General features: G+C 39.4%; 1 protein-coding gene across 12 annotated transcripts in view; it reads left to right on the top strand.

Moving 5' to 3' along the window:
- DLG2 (discs large MAGUK scaffold protein 2) overlaps nucleotides 1-17,324 on the top strand; it is a 1,060,606-nt gene that overhangs the window by 283,229 nt on the left and 760,053 nt on the right. The gene's annotated exons all lie outside the window — the stretch shown is intronic.

Here is a 17,324-nt window from a genome sequence, read left to right as displayed (position 1 = left end):
GACAATATTAGCAGACAGGATCATTGGCATTGAGCTGAGCTCTAAGCCAAGCTGTGGGCCAGCTGTGGGAATCCAGTTGCATAATTTAAAGGAATTACGGTCCTTAGTCAACATATTGGGGAGGTACTTTTGGCATTCTGGCATTTTCAAGTTCAAATGACTGTGTCTGTCCGGGAAGAAAAGCGCTGGCAAATGCTGGATAATCACAGTTAGAACTGTTTTACCCAGAGAAATAATTGTGAAGGATAATTTGCTTTCAAACTGCTTTAAGCGTGCCTCTGAATTAAAGTGAGTTCTCTGTCCTTGCACTTGGTTTGATAATAATGAACTTCATATTTGTTTATTGGGTCGAAATATTTTTTTTTGCCATTTGATTAAAATAGTATTTTGTGTTAAAAGCTCATGTTCTAAGAGTCTGCTCCTATGTACGTGGTCAAAGTCTGTGCTGCTGATTGCTGTACTGAATTGCTAAGCTTTCACGTTTTATTACTTTCTAATTAACTTTTGCAATTCACTTTCTGTGTCACTTCTGAGGAGGAAGGTGAAAAATAGATTTGCTTCGAATATGTGGATAACAAGCCAAAAAACACAGCTTAAAACTTTTAATGCTGTTCTATCTTCCTAAAATAAATCTGTTGTCCTTTCCTTATGCTTTCCCTGTAATGTTTTTGGCAGGTTAGTAAATTATATCCACGTTATATGCCCTGTGTTCTACACAGTAAATTGTCAATAAAGAAATGTTTTGAGACCAACCGTTCCTTATTGCTCATTTTGTCCCCCAGCCTGCAGAACTGTGCTGAAGGTGCTCTGTTAAAGTGGGTCTGTTGTGCAGAAATGATTTCTCAGTCTAAATAAGAATAGGTGCAGGGGAAATTTCAATATAGCTATTTTTACAGTCATTTCCATGAGATACCTTATCACTAAGTACCACAGCAACTCTTAGGAGTCTCTTGGGTTTAACTTTTGAAATGTCTTTGTTTCCATTCATAAACACAGAAAAAAGTGAAACTAGCCCAAGTTTGACGATTGTTTGGATAAGATAGTTTTAATTTGTTGGAACTTCTTCAGCTTTTGTGTCTCTGGAATATTTGTTTGATACACGGTGTCTGTTATTTACATGATATTGTTCTAAGGATGTTATCTTCAGTTGTTCTAATTTCCCCAAACTCACCCACTTTCAATGTATACATTGATCATCTGCCTTCCAAGCTATACATTGGGGTACAATAACATAAAAAAGCTGCATAAACTTTGCAAATCCCCCCAGGAACAGCCCAAGTATGTCAATGTCTCTTGCATCTTCAGTAATTCCAATTTTCTTTTTCTGACATTGAAAGTTACTTAATAAATTGGAGTTTACTGAAAGGTGCTGCCCATGCCTGGTCATTTTAAAATGTATTACATAGCGTTTCTGCAGAACTGTGTTGCTTTTAACTTGGTTGGCACTAACGTAAGCCACAGCTTTATGGGTGGCCAAAATAAATGAAATACATTATAAAACATCTGTTTCGTGTTTTGTATTTTCCCCCTTTAAAATGGGTGGAAAAAATCTCAGTGGTTCTCAAATATTTTAGTCTTTAAGTCATAAGATAGAATTAAACTATAAGTACAGGCTGTAACAGGAAATAGATTTGCTTGCCCTGGAAAGTGAAAAAGAAAAGCAATTGGGTCTGTTTCTGATGGCAGCTGCAGTTTATGGCTTTAAAGAAAGCAGATTTTTCAAGTTCAAGGTAGGACTCTTGCTTCTTGATTGCCAGTCTATCTGAAACTGCCCATGTGAACTTAGTTGGTGTATGCAGACTTATAAAAAGAGGTCTACCCCATGCATTCTTAATCAAAGCCTATTTTTACAGCTGACTGAAGAACAGTACTGACCATGAACACGTACCTGCCTATGTGAATAATTATTTCTTCCTTCCTGAGCAGAAACAAAGTCAGTGGTTAAAAAAAGGAGGAAGATGTCTGAGAAGTTATGAGCAATATATCTTTCTCAGTCACAGTTTCTCTGGACCTACCCTTTAGAAATGAAGTTCAGCTTGAATTAAAAACATGAAAAGAAGATAGAACTATTGCTTACTATTGCCTATTTAGTAGATACAGCGTTATTAAAATTCAGCGGTTTTTGACTGATCTCTTTCTTGCTCTCTCATATATGCACAATTTTGTACCTCAGTGGAAGATACCATAACTGAGCACAGAAGTCAGGGAATTAAAATCTAAAAGGAGTGCCTCCAAGATCAGAAGAGCTCTTGTGGAAAAGTGCAGCGTGCCTGAAAAAGTGAACTCCTGCTATATGCACTGGTTAAATATGTTGTATTTTCAGCATGACTGAGTCTCAGGAGCATGGGCTAACTATGGCAGGGGGCTGCCCAGTGTCAAATGTTTGCAGTTTTAATTGTGTACACTGTGTATTGAAAATACTTTCCATATTCATATGCAAGAGGTTTCTAGAGGTTGCCATTAAAAACTTTCTGCTCTTGGCTTAGGCAGGTATTTTAAATTCCCTCAGTATTAGCAGTATTTCTTGTAAAACTACGCGAAGCATTGCAAATACTTAAGTTCCATAGTCTGAGCTAAGCTTGAAAAACTTTTATGGACTGGGGTCTTGCTATTCGGAAAAGGTTGTGGGAGTTTTGCCTTCCCCTTCCCTTGATGAACTCTTTGTGTAGTTCTGACAAGTTTTACTGTGAATTTGGGCTGCTATTTCTGGCTGAGAGTTTGAGGGTCTTACTGGAGGCACAGCTGGTGCTTCTGGGAATTTGGGTAGCAGAGCTGATGTCTTTCATTTGTACGTTAGCGTGGGACGTGATGTGAGCACTGGGCTCTCTCACCTTGAAGCACCTCATTCTCAGCAGCAGTCAGCGCTGGCTTTGGGGTCATCAGAGCTTCATGTGAAGATCAGTTTGGGTTTTTTTGTTTTGTTATGGATTCAGATCCATACCCTTTGAAGTGCCAAAGGCTTCCCAGGAGGCTCAGAGTTACTTCAGCGGGAGTTTCAGGCTGTCTTCATGTTAATGGGTACACTTGGCACATTAACTGAGCTCCTGCCTGCGCACTGGGTTAAATAAGTGCCACCTTTTTTGTTCTGACTGCTAACTTTGGGTCACCATGGTGCTGATAGAAGTTTTCTACGTACGCTCCCTTGTATCTCCTGCTCTGCAACTAAAAGATTATGGTAGTCTGTGTCAAACGGTGACCCAGAGGTGATTTACGGCTGAAATTTTGACCTATGCATTGTTACTTTTTGAGGATCTCAGACGATGTAGAGGACCTGTTGGGCAGGAATGGAGTATGGCCAGGGCCCATGGAGGATCCTATTAGCTAACCTCATTTAATCACTTTAGCTTTCTCTGTTCGTCCTCTTGTCCCACCTGTATTTCAAAAATATAAGTAATTATTTTAACCTAGCAGTTTCCAACATAAGTTGCGGATTAATCAATAAAGGCAGAAGAATCACAGTAACAAATGGGAAACTGTTTCATTGCCAAAAGCTGCAAAACATCCCAAATGTCAGCCGAGATGCTGACTTCTGTCTATAGTTTTACAAACAGCTGTAACTCTTCCCCTCTCTCAGTATGTATTAATGATATAGCTACATAATTAAGTTGTATAATCACATATTTCACCACCTGTACCAAGAATTCTGGTCTTCTAAAGGAAAAGAGTTTATGGATCTTTCAGACTTGGGCCTGTAGTGCCAAAATATGTTCTGCTGTAGGCTTATGGTATTCTTTGCAAATGGGGGATGAAGTCAAAAGGATTTGGACTTCCAGCTCCTGCAGACTTCCAGACATGGTCTGTGGTTTCTTATGCAGATTTTCCTCATTTAAATGTTCTAATCATGCACCGTCCTCTAGCACCTCTCTAGGAAGAGAGGAACAGTTCAGAAGTCACATGAATGGCTTTGATGCAGCATCTTAAAAGGAGTAAGCGGGAAAGACTGGTTTCTCACCTTTTCTAATGTAATTAAGAATAGACTCAGGGGTAGTTTTTATTTGAGTTTACATCTTTTTGTAGTTCTGATTCTGTCTGACAGTCTGACTTAACTCATAACTGCATATTCATAACTACAATAAACGTGGCAGGTCAAACTACGGTTCCTCTACTACTGTAGGACACCAAGGCAAAATGTGGGTTAGTGCTAGAAAGCAAAGAAAATTGGTGTGGAATTTCCACCCTGAGAGTTCTGGGGACAATGAAAAGGATAATATTATGTAGGCTGTGAATATCTAGTTGCGTTTCTGTAATATATCTTGCCATATGTTTATAAAATGTTTGCCTAGGCTATAAAATAAGCAAGACCTTCAACTTTATAAGGGATTTGTTTAACAACTGTGGGATCTAGCCTTGAGAGCTAAAAACAGCTGAGCTGTATGTATTGCTGTCATCCTTTTCTTAAATAAAGATGGAATTTTAGGGAAGAGATAACTCATTGCAAAAAGGGGTTAGTGATCTCTCGGACCAACTTCTACACAGAAAGCTCTCTCAAAATTATGACAGTAGTAATACCACAGCATTTCTTTCTTTTGGTAGTTTGCTGTACCTGTTACTAAAATGGATTGCTACCGCCCACCCTCGTGCTTCGCGGGAAGGTAAAGTTCTCATTTATGGCCCAGTTTTTGCAGTCACACCAGTGATGTTAATAGGAGTTCTGGTAAACAGATCTGAATCCAGTCTCGTACAGTTCAAGTAGTAGTTCTGTTTGAATAAGAAGTAAATTATTTGAATCTTGAAGGTTGATTTTTCCACTTCTGAAATCAAACTTGGCCAGATTTGCAAGCATTTAAAATACCTAAGTACGTACTTTACCACTCCGCCCAGCTGCAAGTGTTGATTTACAATACATGACCATAACGAGTTATGAATGAAAGTGGTAATTAGAATAGATTAATAACACATCAGCAGCTCTGGTTTTGTAGATATAATAAGATTGGGACAATATTTAACCCATAGAGCAGAATAATATTCCCTTAAAGGCCATGATAAATGTGTGAATAGGTACAGAGATGCTAAAATGCCAGGCACAGTAAAAGAAACTAAATCCACTACTAAGAATTCTTTATGAACACTAAGCAAATATGAATATTATGCTATGAGGAAAAGGGGTACTTATCTAAAGTTAGAAGAGCTCGTCACAAAAATAGTAGTTGGAAGATACAAAAGCTAGGCGCTATTTTCTTCATTCAGAAATTTCTGGATAGACACTAGTACCAAGAAAAATATTTCAATTCTATTTTGTGTCTCCCATTTTAATATGGGCTCATTAGAGCTTATCTGATGAGCTATTCTTATCAGAGATATATAATTGGCCTTTTTGTTAGAGGAGAATTGAAAAGATCTAGGACTGTAAAAGTATTTAAATTTGTTGGGTTTTTAACGTGTGCGAGTAACTAGAATATAATATGTCTATAGGTGACAATTTTATGTTGACATAAAAATGATGAAAAGTTAAAACCTCTACTGTTAAATCACTGCTGGTAGACTTGCCCTATGCACTTAAGATGTCAGTGTTTTTGTGATTTTTATGAGATTGCAGAGAAATTAGATCAACAATCCTGACAGCAATTCTGCCTACAAAATATTGAGGAACGTGCAGTGGACACAGGCAAAAGTACTTATTTTTCTTGGGAAAATCTGTGTCTCCTGTCACCCAGATGGGGAGAAGCCCAGAAGACCATTAATCAGTGATGGATGGAGTTGATAATAGCTTGCCACAATTAAAGGCTGCCCAACAATTTCTCATGGTTAGCTTCTATCTACATTCAGTTCTAACTCCGTTCGTTTCTCCTGTCCCATTTGTTCACCCTAGGTTGGGTAAAGATATTCTGTGTCTGCAATAGAGTGGCGTGTTGCATCTTCCAGGTCTAGCCTTCGCAGGTGTGTCCTCTCTTAATGCTGCTGCTGCTGGTTGTGTAGATATTTGGGACATGGTGAGATGTTTTGTTCCTATCCAGGCTCCCATGTATGTATGAAATGCTTGTACCTGTGTCTGGAGGGGGAAGCCCCCGCCCCTTTCCTTCCATGATATCCTTACAGACAGTGGGAGACAAGGAAAGTGTCTTTTGGAAGTAAAAATGCAAAAGGAGATTCCAAAAGAATTGATATTTTTTCAGTTGTGGACACGCACCAAAGAAATGAACTCTGGAACACATTGAGGCAGTCTGCATTCCACCTGTGTCCCCCTGCCAAAATAATGAGTGATAGCTACAGATTAATGACTAATACAGAAGTAACAGAATGAAAAAAAACTATTATTAAAAGCAGAGCCATCAGTGTTTTCTCAGAGGAGGAGGAGGTGGCTGATCTTTCCCTTTGTAACTCCAGACAGATGTGAGTGTTTGAAGTATAAATTCTCCTGATAACTGAGTAGCTTCCAGACTTCTTCTGGAAAGACAAGTAAACCAAAATCCGAATCCCATAAAAACAAATCAAAGGAACGTGGGCACAAGCATTTTTTGTTTTAGTCTCACTTTCACCAAAGAGGTAAAACCTCTCAGATTTCAAATAGGAATCTCTGCAGAGAAGTAATTGGAAAGGCTTGCCCGCCTTTGATAGCACAGAGGGTCATTAAAACCTTAGAAAAGGAGGATTGACTGGAGAAGTAAAACTCAGAGAAGCATTTTCCTCCAAGTTGCAGGACAGAGGAAGAAAAACATCGTAGGTACTTCACACATACTTGCAGATATTTTGGACAGGATTTTCAGCCTGCTCCAGATTTGTTTTCAAAACTTCAGTTTTCATTTGCAAACAAAAATAAATGGCCAAGTTTTCAAGTTAGACAGAACAATCATAATTAATCTAGTCTGCCAGCGCAGGCTGTAAAACTACCATGAGTTGTTGGAGGAAGGATACTTCTCTTGACACCTGCTGTACCTTTTAGAAAAGCATTCTGTTTCTGTTGAATAATTTCTGGTGAGGGAGAACTTCTCACAACCTTTACAAATGCATTATTTCAGGGGTTAATTAGTCTGTTGGAAGTGTGTGCCGTATTTCTAGTCTGAATTAATCTAGTCTCAGCTTCCAGTTTTTGGGTCACTTTCAGGTTTTTGCTACATCTTAATCCGCTGGACTGGGGAGTCCACCCCAAAGGGGTGTCCCCCCTTGAGTAGCTCTAGGCTGTGGTGAAGGCATCGCCTAATCATCTCTTTGATTAAGTAAATAAACCGAGCTCCTGGCACCTTTGACTGCAAAGCGTGATTGCCAGAGCTCTTATCCCTCTCATGACTTGTCTTTGAGCTCTCTCCAGTTTCACAGCAGGCCTCCTGATCTGTGCATGCCACAGCTGCGCGCGGACTCAGAGCAGTTGCAGCCCCGTGAAGAAGTAATAAATGTCCTGGCTCCCACTGAAGACGCCATGTGTATGTCCAGGGTTACGCTGGCTCCTTTCGCCACGTTGCTGCATGGGGAGTTCATGTTCTGCCCCGTATCTGGCAGGATCGCCGTCTGCCTAACAACAGACCCTTCTGGAAAGTGCCCATAAGGAAGAGTCGCTTGCTTTATTCCCAGCATTAGGAATTTATTGGTGTCTGGGTTAAAAAATACGTTGATCCATATCAGCGACCTGTCTTCTGCGCCATTAGCCACACTGCAGTTTTTCTGTCGTTGCTAAATCTGGTCAGTGGTAAGTGACTGAGTTTTCTCCCAGATTGATCAACATTTGAAAAGCATAAGGCCAGGACCAGCCCCTGAGGATCCCATGGAACACAGCTGAACACAGCTGATCAGCTGTCCCATTGGTGATTACATTCTGAATCCTGTCAGTTAGACACTTTTTAATCCATTTAACGTGTGCCGTTTTGATTTTGTTTTTAATAAAATGTCATGCAATGCCGTGTCAAATGATTTACAGAAGTCTAAGTATATTATATCAATATTGTTACCATTGTCAGCCAAATTTGTAATCCCAGCTGAAAAAAGATAGCGTGTTAGTTAGCCTGACAGGATCTGTTTTCCATTAACCTGGCATTATGTGCATTTCTTTCCTCCAGAAATTAATATATATTTTATCAGCAACTCTATGATAAGTGCTTTTGAAAAATTAGCAATAACTAGCACAATAGAAATTGCTAGGAATGAATCTCTTTAAACCCACTCCTTGTTCGAGTCCCTATTTAGAAATCTATCTCTAGCTGAGCACTAAACGAAAGTCAGGAACTCTTGAAGGGTTGATCTGGCAAAATAGGGGTCTCCCAGTTAAAATGGCAAAGTGAATAAATTGCGAGTGAAACAAAGCTTGTGTGGAAGAGATGATTTCTTTTATTGGACCCTCTCCAGTGGTTGAAAACCATCAGATGTGCTTCTGGGTACACAGTGCCCTTTGGTCTCCCTTATATCCTTAGATTATCATGACTGTGGTAACGGCTATCAACTCTGTGACAAGACATTATATGAAACCCCATTTTATTAGAAATTAAATCATAGATCATAGTTCTTCTGGAAAAGGGAAATGTTAAAACTTTGAAAGATGAGTTCATTTCTACTAGATGACACATGAAGTCAAAAACCTGCATTCTTGCTTAGAAGGTGTTGGAGTTCCGATCAGTACTGTCATACACTGTTCTTTCTGTGTGCTTTTGAGATGTTATTAATTTCTTATGAAAACCTGCTTTTGTAGTGAATCACATGATACATTCATACATCTCTTGCAGTGCTCGAGTTCTTAAAAATGGGGACACGAAGATGTGGCTGGTTTCTAGCCATGCATGTAACCGGAAAGTGAATATAAGGCATTTTGCCTCTAAAGCAAGAAAGCAATCTAAAAAACTCAGGTGGCATTGAGCTCACTTAACTTCAGACATAACCAATGTAAACATCTATATCTAGTGATTTCAGGCTCCCTTTAGTGTCAGTAGAGAGGAATTGTCTCTTCTAAGGCATGATTCATGTGACCTAGTTTAAATATCTACATGGGGATGAGATTAATTCTGTCCTGAAAGTGCCAGTTTCTCTCCATTTACCAGAGAGAGCTTAGGTGACTAGCTGAGATGTAGGTCTCTCTCTTATAGACGTTTCCATCTGGTCAAATTAATCCCATCCTTCAAAGCAGCAAAGATGAGATTTTTAATGCTGGCCCGGCAGCTTTTTCTCTCCTTTCCTTTTGCATGTAACAGAAGGAAGACATAAGAATGTGGGGAGGAGGAGCAAGCTGTTGTGAAGGGTCAGCCAAGATGCCCTGGAGATGAGGCAAGAGCAAGAACTTGCAGGACTATGAGATCATCTGATTTGTTTTCCTCTGTTTTTGTCTTGGTTCTCACTTCTAAATTACTTAATTAATAAACAAAAAATATGCAGTGAGTAACTGAGCTGAGCTTATGTGCAGCATGTTTGCCCCTTGCCCAGCCGGTAGATCAGCCCATTATTTCAATGATGTTGAATTGTTATATTTTATTTTAGTTGCTTTATAAATTATGAGAGAACAAATTAAGGACCGCACACTTGGGTCTGGTTCTTTTCTGAGAGCTGTGCAACTTTCACAGTGTAGGCAGGTGCTGCAAAGGCATTAAAAAAAAAAAAAAGAGATAGAGCACATACATTAAGTATTTTATGTGTCTTTGAGGCAAGGGGTCTCATCTGAGCTTGGTCCCTATCAGACAGTAAATCTAGAGACCTGAGAAACCAGTTCAGCTCACTCTAAACTAGACAACCACAGTGGTCCAGCTGAACAACTAACTGGAGATCATCAACCCTGAAAGGGACCCAAAACTATGGCGTCATCATCTATGGGTAAACCTGGCTAGAAATGCAAGAAGACTGAATGTGAGCCTAGAAGTGTAGGTGTGACTCTGGAAGACGCGACTGCTGTCACAAATTCAACAGAAAATGTCAATAGAAGTAATAGAGTCACTAATGCATCTTAGGGGGATATTTCGTGGGGATTAATTATCAAATATTTGTACAGTACATCCACTGTAAATTTGCCATGTTTCTATAATACGTGGTAAAATTAGCAAGCAATTTAAGTGTCAGAGACTGTTTAAGATAATTACCAGCTTTTCAAAAGTTGTTAGGAGCTGGTTACCAGGGGATTTGTGAAGATCTAATTACTGTTAGCCATCTGACCGAAACAGGTGACTTGATTCTGGGATTTTCCCCGAGCTACATTTAGAAGTTGACGTGGTCTTTTAAACAGATCAAATTTCACAGAAGTTTTGACAGTGAAGTGAATATTTATTTCACTCTTTTTCACACGGAAAATGCAATACTTCTCAACCTGAAGATGAGCTCAAATTTAATTGTACCTGTAGCTTGTTGCTATGTAATTGTTTTTAACAGTATTAAGCCAAGGGAGGATGTTTGCTGTCTTCTGTTTTTAGGGGAATTAATATATTTAATACAGAAATTTTTTTTAAAGATATCTTGACAGGCTAATAAACCATGAATGGATGGATTGCTCCCTGTCAGGAGGTAGTTCCACACTGGGTGATGAAACGAAGATGCAAAAAGGTTTTTTTGTGCAGTCCACAGTTGGTGCCATACATTGGCTCTAACGCAAAAGGGAAAAAATGGAGAGAAAAGAGAAAGCAAAAAGTTTCTGCCAGGAAGAGAAGTGGTGGGGGTGGCCCTAGATGAGCATTTCCTTCGGAGGGTCTTTTCCATTACATCAGGTGTTCACCTGAACACCTTTTCCAAAGTAATTTTATAGTTTCCTTGGGACCTTCTCCTGTCTCCTCCACTGTTTTTTCCTGCCTGTTATGCCAACGGAGCTGAATGGAGCACTCGCCGATCAGTCGGAGCTGGTGAAGAGCTGGTGAGCTTCATGCATATACCTTTTGGGGAAATACTTAATGGTTGTCTAAGAGACTACTTTTTACTGGTATTAGCTGCTAAACTCTGTTTCATCCCTAGGACAGGGTTATAAACCAATATCTAGGGTCTAAGGAGCGGGAAAGGGTGAGTGGAAGGAAAAGCAATTCAAATGCTGGAAAACAAGGGCTAGAGGCAGTGCCGCAGCAACTGGGGGTACGTAGGTGGGATGTGTCAACAGGAGAAGCTGACTACAACATTGCACATGTAGGGCTGCGAAGGGAAAGCCCTGAGCATTACACAGACTAAGGCAAAGTGCAACCAACAAAAAAAAAACAGTTGTGTTGGGAGGAGAAAAAAATAGAAAGCAACTGTAATAATATTTCCAAATGAATGACTACACAGATTTCTTAACCTTCAACGGAAGAAGTCCCTTGGCACCAATCTTGCAATTGACTGGGACAGAATACCCCTTCAACCCCCTCCCACAGCCCCAAACGCCCCAGCAGAAGTGCCTCTTGTCTCTCCTTGCTAACTGTAAACAGCGATGAGTCACTTCTGGGTTTCCCTGCTTTATTCTGGTCTTACCCATTTCAGGTTTATTATGCTTAAATTGCATCTGCCGTGGCTCTGTCTCTTCTTCATACATGTACAATCTCTCCACCGCTGACATTTGATGCTAGTTCCTGGCTTTGCATCAAACTTACCTATACAGCAATACTTTTCAACACAGTTCCTGTGTCTCTGATCCCTCCAGTGATATTTTCTCATTGAAATACTCTCTGTTTCTCTTGCAGTGCACATCTTTCAGTGGGTACCTTGGGACACAGCTCCAAAAAAATTGCTGTCCTTACTGTTTCAAATCTTCCAGATCCTCTTCCAAGGTTTTTCTTTTTCCCTTCTTTTCCTTTCTGTGGCTCTCAGAAGCTGACTGCTGTACCCTCTGAGAGTTTGCCTTTACATAGTGAGTTTAAGGCAATGCAGTATCAAAAGAATGCTATATCGATGCTACACCAACACATTTTGTATTGAAGAAAATGGTAGCCAAAGGGCCAACACAGGGCCTGATTTTGGACGCACATGCATTGCAGGGTGTTTTCCCACCACTATAGTGGTGTCCTCACTGTATCTTGTCCCCATCCTTCCCTTCCAGTCTGGCTCCAGGTCCACTGTCGCACCTTTCGCATCATTTCAGGGAGCTGTGCCACTCTCTTCTCATTCCCTTTGATCAATTGTTCTTGTTCATCAGGGAACATTTTATTTTGCCCTGTTTAATTCCTCCTTCCAGGGAAAAAAAGTTTCTTTGTTCTCCTCACTTTCTTTACCAGGTAATAGCAATTCCCGGTTAAATTAAAAATAAATAGAAAAAGTTCTTTGTTTTGTTCCCCCCCCCCCCCTTTCTGTAATTACTTGTTGGGTCTGAAATGTTATCAGCCTAGAGCAAGAACAAAACTACAGTAGCTATCTGAAAATTCATCAGCTTTTGTTTATCTGAAGGTCACTGGTGAGTAGAGGTAAAAAGGCCTTCAGGATGAGAGATTTTAAAGATTGAGGCTGTTTTCTTTAGAAAATACATAAATTAAGAGGCCATAGTGCTAAACATTTTAAAGACGATAAATTTTCTTCCTGTCTCAAAGTTTTCCTACACATTCCACCAAAGGGGCATTCAGTGAGGCTGAAAGGCAACACTCCTAAGCCGGGTGAAAGGAGATGTTATTCAGAGCAATAGTGCATCACTGGAACCCAATGACAAAATACCACGAATGTCAAGAATTTGGAAGGACTTAAAAAAGAGAATAAAATTGGAGAAGTGACATAGGATTTCAAAATATGGTCTCCAAAGTACAAGCTAGATAAGTCATTCTATTGTTGTTCAGATTTCTTGCCCCTTCTTCTGAAGCAGCTGGTAGTCTTCTCTGCCAGACACAAGTCAACGAATAAGATGATTCATGACAGCTTTGTGTTTCATGTTATAATAGTAATTAGAAAATAAAAATTAAAAATGCAATGCTGAAATTTAATCCCTTCGAGAAAAGCCTTATGAAATTAAGGTTTGGACTCAAGGAACAGAGTCTCTCTGGCCTCCATTTCTCTGAGGGAATTTATAACCTCTGGTACATTTGGCACAGGTTTATCTTTCTATTCCTCCTGTTTAAGTTTCTGGCAGAGAGCTTCTGAGATTTACTTATCTACCATAACCACAACTGGTTGAAAATACATTCCCAACCATGTAAGAAAAATATGCTATCAGTAGGAATAAAAAAGAACACAAATTAAATGTAAGTGGTAGTGTACAAGACTTCAGAGTACAGGCAGGCTGAAATTGCATTGAATATTGACTGGATGCCTCTGAAGAGCTAACTGCAAGTGCACTAAAATAAAGACAGCCCAAGAAAGGTATGTTTCTAGATTGAAAAGAAGTGGAAGTTGCTTTGGGAAACAGTCCTTCCTGTGATGATCGTCTGAACGGTTACAATCTGAGTGATTTGCTTAGAAATCACTTTATGTTTCCTTGCTTTGCTGACAGTCAGATTTTTCTCAGGCTGTTGTACAATACTTGTTTTCTTAGACATTTTCAAGCAGGGTTATATTGTGATGAGATAGCAGCAGATACGGTCTGAAAGTAGACCAGTACTTTGCACATGACTTCAGTGTACATTTTCAGACCTGATTTTCTGTTGTGAGCTATTATGGAAACTTAAATGCAAGGAAAACAGGGAGATCTGTATTACTAACTTTCTCTCCACGTGGAACTTTTACTTGATGAGGTTTCCAGGAACTGTGCTTCTCTCACACTGTCTATGAAAGCAATAGTAAAAAAGATTCTGACTTAATAGTTGAGCTTCAGTTACTTGAGTAAACCCAGTTTTTCCTGCATTGCCCAAGGCTTGGTTTATCCTTCCTTTCTGTCTGGAGCACCCATCTGGAGTAGGCAGTGGAGGAGATATCTGTTAAAGTACTTTTATAACTGCCTAGAGCTCATTGCAAGAATCCCTTCATCAGTGCATCCTTGGTAATTTTGTCCCTCCTTGTTCCCCGGCTTCGTAACTCACGTCATTTTTTCCTTTTGATCTTCCTTTGTTACAGTGGTTGATTTTTCTGAGTTACTCTGTCCAGTCCTGATTTAACCACTGGTTGAAATTTCACACCGCATTAAAGAATATAATAAAATAAATAAACAAATTATGCGGAAAACATTAGAAGTCAACATAAAAAAAAAACTTAGGAATGTGGAGGAGAAAAAAAAAAACCCAAACCCACTTTTTCTCATCATACAGTTCCATGTAAGGACTTTAGGCAAAAACGCCCTCCTCAAAACATTTATTTAAAAGTGGCTAGAAAACATTCATGGAGGAAACAGAAAACTGAAAAGATTTAAAACACAAAAATGCAGAACCCTGCTCTGCAAAAATAGCAACAGGTTTGGGGATTAAATGGTTTTACATTCCACGTAAGAAAATAATACTTGTAAAAATTATCTTATCCCACCTTCCCCCCAAATCTTCCAAAGGTCTTCCAAAACGTTGCACGTCAGTGGAAGCTTGTAAAACTCTTGTGTGTGGCATCGCTTGTGCACGCTCATCCACACATACGTACGTCAGAAGAGGCCAAAATGTTGAACTGGCAGCCATAATACCTTGGTCATATTTCAACCCCTTTGCTGCTTTCTCATGAAATCGGTAGGGATATTTTGACTTAATCTTCTACATTCAGAAAGTGTGTTTCAGAAGAAGAGAAGTAGGACTGAACTGATCCTCGTAATCTTCAAATGAATTACCTCTGTTCTTAAATTAATGTAGATGGTGGTAGCTGTGATTTATGTAATATTTTGACCAACAGAAAAGAATGTTAGGATCAGTCAAACAGTGTTGAGAATTAGAGTAAACACAAGTCTTTCATAGAGGAATTACATGGTTTTGTAGGTCCTACGTTACCTTTCCTGGACCTTGTTCTATCAGCAAGGTCTGTATCCTTACATAGCCCAGCAGTAATTATTTCTTTTTTTCTGTAGCGATCAAATCCCAGGACACCTTCTATCACCTTTTATCAGCAAAAACACCTTTCAAATGGTAGCTAACCAGAAAAAATATGCCATGTAAAAATGAAACCCAAGTGGTGAATACAGACAACAGCTGTGAGCCTTTTCAGTTGGAGATTTTTATTTGGAGGCAGTATTCAGCCACGCAGATGGTTGAGATGGGATATGAAAATGCATTTATGTACTTACTACAAGAAATGACGGTATTAGAAAATGCTTATTATTTGTCTGGAAGAAGAAGAAACAACCTGGATGGAATGCAAAGCCTTAAATTGTTATGGTGAATAATGAACTATACAGATCAGCTCTAGAAAATGTTGATAGTAATTGTCTGTAGAGAGTGATAAAGATCTCTCTCTGCTAACCCATTTGGTAGATAAGCTCCAGCAGAAATAAGGTTGGGAAGCTCTAGCAATAAGAGCTTAGTTTTCACTCAATGGGAAAAATGCCAATTGTTCCTCAAGTCTGAATCCTAGGTCATTATAATTTTATGAAGAAATGTTCATGAAATTAAAATAAGATCTTCACAGAGAATTCAAGATGCGCCATTTCTATAGGTAAGGAAAGAAATGCTCTACAAACACTAACAATTTAGTGTAGGATTAAAACATCTTTTAGTGACTACTTGGGTGAAATCCTCGCCCTTTCCGTAACTACTTTACAGCACGTAAAAATGCCAGATGTTACAGAGACCTTGAGGCTTTTTTTTTTCCAGCTTTAAGAAGCCTCCCTTGCAAAAGCTTTTGTAGAAGACAACTGTAAACTCTGTGGGAAAACAACCCGCAGCCCTGCAAAGATTTCCAATAGCACTGGGTGGCCGTTGTATGCTACAAAGCCCAAGGCCGTTAGTTACACCAGGCTCTTTCCAGCTCTTTGAGTAGCCTAGGACCAAAAAGACAGGAATATAAATGAAATCTGCTTTATTGCCCTGCTGCTCTTGGGTTTCAGTTCCTAGCCTGTACCCGTTAGAAAATTGCCAGAAGTCCCTGCAATATGTAATTTGCAGTACTTTTCATTAATTCTGTTTCATACTATTTTGCCTGCTCTGTTAGATAGAACAAATCGCTGATTTAAGCCATGAATATTACTGTAACATGCTTTCTATTTTTTGTTATTTGGATTGTAATTATTACATCACCAGTTACAGACATATACTACAGCACACAATTAATTTCACATGTGACCATAATGCAAACAGAGGAGGAATGAACGTAGCTACATGCTGTATTCAGAACCGACTGTGTCTTCTCAGCAGAGGGGATTTGTTCAAGTTATTTCTGTTTCAAATGTGTGTGATTTCAAGGTTTATTCATGATGGTTATTCATGCAGACATGCCCAATTGTTATGGAGAGTGTGTGTAATTCCACGTTCCTAATCCAGAAAAGGAGCAGCGAGGATTTATAAGCAAAGTTGACTCAGCAGGAATGATACTTCTAACTCAAGAAAGCTGTCGCTGTGATATGTTCTGAGTCACAGCTGCTCACTTCAGTGGTGAAAATCCACTTTTCACTGCTTTTTGCTCCTGTTAGACCTGCTGAGCCAACACCGCTAAATGGGAGCGAGGAGACCCCTCTGTCTCCCATTTCACACGTCGTCAACAGAATTGTTTCCTGTGGTAAATTCCCCCTGAAAACAACAGGGGACTTGGAGGTATCAGAGAGGCATAAATTGAGGTTTGTGGGATGGCTCTGGTGTTGCACTGAAGACCTGGGGCAGCCAGAAGAACACTTATTGATGCGGTTGAGTCTCAGAGGCCTGAGTTAGGGACAGAGGTACATAGAAAGTGATTTTTCCTCTTTGCAAATGGAGCACATCTGCTCTGGAGTCACTGAATAAAATGGCGATGCCCCAAGACACCGTTTGGTGCAGTCACTTTTCATAGTACTTTTTTCTACCTTTTGAAGACCACAGTTTCTTCCTTTGTAAAAATAAAAATATCAGTGATTTGCTTCACTTTTTAGTCTTTATTATATTGTGAAGCTTACTTTTAAAGGTTTACGTCGTAATCCTTACAGGATGTTTTAGCTAGATAAGTAAATAAATGGTGATAACCATCAATTGCACATAACAGAATTAGGAATGATGAATATTAGTAGCAAGATTCATACATGATTTCGCTTATGTACCTAGTATTTATGCCAGATCGAATCTTCCTTAGAATAAGTAATTACGCTACATTTATAAGGTAAGCAACATTTTAAATGGTCTATTGTTTAAATTGGTAGCTGTAGGCTAGGCTGAAAGGCAACTCCGTTCAACTAATTGTTGCTATGACTCAGACCTTGTAACAGATATGCAATTAGGTTTGGTTTTCTTTCAAAGCCTTTTCCAGCTCTGATTTTCTTTATAAGAGAGTGTAAAAAGGGGAAAGAATGCTTTTGGTCTGAACAGTGTCATCCAGACCATGGGGAGCCTAAGAGAAGGAAAACTTTTACATGGAATACCGCTGTTTTAAGTGAGAAGTTTACGCACGCACTGAAATGCCTGTGTTAAAGAATTTTGCACTACTCGGCAGTAAGACGGAGTTATCTGTATTTCTTA

The sequence above is a fragment of the Chroicocephalus ridibundus genome, chromosome 1 (assembly GCF_963924245.1).
Source record: "Chroicocephalus ridibundus chromosome 1, bChrRid1.1, whole genome shotgun sequence".
NCBI lineage: Eukaryota > Metazoa > Chordata > Aves > Charadriiformes > Laridae > Chroicocephalus > Chroicocephalus ridibundus.
This window is presented reverse-complemented; position numbering and strand designations above follow the sequence as displayed.